The sequence below is a fragment of the Oncorhynchus mykiss genome, chromosome 5, assembly GCF_013265735.2.
Source record: "Oncorhynchus mykiss isolate Arlee chromosome 5, USDA_OmykA_1.1, whole genome shotgun sequence".
Taxonomy (NCBI): Eukaryota; Metazoa; Chordata; class Actinopteri; order Salmoniformes; family Salmonidae; genus Oncorhynchus; species Oncorhynchus mykiss.
Genome location: NC_048569.1, coordinates 94064327 through 94066835, shown reverse-complemented (window position 1 = coordinate 94066835; position 2509 = coordinate 94064327).

Here is a 2509-nt window from a genome sequence, read left to right as displayed (position 1 = left end):
CTCTGGAGGACAGGCCCCCCGGGGCATGTGCCCTGTGTGCCTGGTCGGTAATTCCGCCATGATTACTACATGTTAAGATAACTAGCTAGACTAACTTACCAGTCTAAAAGTTGTTAGCTGACATGGCTAATTGAGTGATTGTCAGTGACTGACAAAACAAAATAACAACTGCTGATGAACAACCAAAAGTTGAACTTACACCTGTATTCTACTATTCGAACTCTCAACAGTAAGTTAAGACTGAGTTTTATTTTGGGGGGGGAGGCCCTAGCGACCTCTTATGCCTGGAACCGGCCCTGACTTGCACGCTCTGCTCCCTGAGGTCTGATTTCAGGGGAACAGGAGACTGGATGGTGTGTAGAGAGGGTTCACGGCGGGGTCAAGGAGACACAACATGCATCATATCTGTGTGGCACACCACACATTCTCCCCTCACACAGCTTTCAACCCCTCTGTCATCTCCCCGGTACATAGCCTCCCCTCCCCTACCCAGGAACGATGCATTCCAGCTGGGCACAGAACCTGGGTGGTCTCCCTTTAGGTCTGCTGGAGGAAGGAAGCCAGAATAAATGCAGGTAGGGCCATTTGACAGAGGGGAGCCCAATGTGAGACAGGCAGTGGAGGAAGTGATTCTTTACCTGCATCTGACTCATTCTGCTGTCATAACCCAGTCTGATTATCCATCCCCCTTCATCTTCCACCTGACAGGGAGACAGAGGGAGGGAGATGGGAGACAGAGGGAGAGATATTGGAGACAGAAGGAGAGAGATGGTAGACAGAGGTAGAAAGAGGGAGAGAGATGGAATACAGAGGGAGGGAGATGGGAGACCGAGGGAGAGAGATTGGAGACAGAAGGAGAGAGATGGTAGACAGAGGTAGCAAGAGGGAGAGAGATGGGAGACAGAGGGAAAGAGATGTTAGACAGAGGTAGACAGGTTGAAAGAGGGAGACAGGTAGACAGAGGGAGACAGAGAGAAGGAGATGGGAGACAGAGGGAGGGAGATGGGAGACAGAGGTAGACGGGGGAGACGGGTAGACAGGGGTAGACAGAGGGAGACTGGGGTAGACATGGGGAGACAGGGTGAGACATGGGTAGACAGGGGGAGACAGAGGTAGAAAGGGGTAGAAGGGAGAAGACAGGGGTAGACAGGAGGAGACAGGGGTAGACATGGGGAGACAGGGGGAGATTGGGGTAGACAGGGGTAGACAGGAGGAGATGGGTAGACAGAGGTAGACAGGGGGAGATTGGTGTAGACAGAAGGAGGGACAGTGGGAGAAAGAGGAAGGGAGATGGCCTCAGTGGCCTGCTCACAGATATGGGACAGATAAGCACTGTGGAGAGACTGGTCAAGGACTCACCCTTCGTCTCCTATATTTCCCAGTCTGCTATATCTCAGTTTGCTATACTCAGTCTGCTATATACCTCTGTCTGCTATAACTCAGTCTGCTATAACTCAGTCTGCTATAACTCAGTTTGCTATAACTCAGTCTGCTATATAACTCAGTCTGCTATATATCTCAATCTGCTATACCTCAGTCTGTTATTCATCCATCTGCTATATTCTCAGTCTTCTATAATTCAGTCTGCTATAACTCAGGCTGCTATAACCCAGTCTGCTATAACTCAGTCTGCTATATATCTCAATCTTCTATACTTCAGTCTGCAATAACTGTCTGCTATACATCCATCTGCTATATATATCTCAGTCTTCTATAATTCAGTCTGCTATTACCCAATCTGCTATAACTCAGTCTGCTATCCCTCAGTCTGCTATATCCAAGTCTGCTATATTGCAGTCTGCTATACTGCTGTCTGCTATAACCCAGGCTGCTATAACTCAGTCTGCTATATACGTGTCTGCTATAATTCAGTCTGCTATATCCAAGTCTGCTATATTGCAGTCTGCTATACTGCTGTCTGCTATAACCCAGGCTGCTATAACTCAGTCTGCTATATACGTGTCTGCTATAATTCAGTCTGCTATATATGTCAGTCTGCTATATATGTCAGTCTGCTATAACTCAGTCTGCTATAACTCAGCCTGCTATAACTCAGTCTGCTATATACATCAGTCTGCCATAACTCAGTCTGCTATACCTCAGTCTGCTATACCTCAGTCTGCTATAACTGTCTGCAATACCTCAGTCTGCTATACCCCAGTCTGCTATAACTGCCTGCAATACTTCAGTCTGCTATACCTCAGTCTGCTATAACTCAGTCTGCTATAACTCAGTCTGCTATAACTCAGTTTGCTATAACTCAGTCTGCTATATAACTCAGTCTGCTATATATCTCAATCTGCTATACCTCAGTCTGTTATTCATCCATCTGCTATATTCTCAGTCTTCTATAATTCAGTCTGCTATAACTCAGGCTGCTATAACCCAGTCTGCTATAACTCAGTCTGCTATATATCTCAATCTTCTATACTTCAGTCTGCAATAACTGTCTGCTATACATCCATCTGCTATATATCTCAGTCTTCTATAATTCAGTCTGCTATTACCC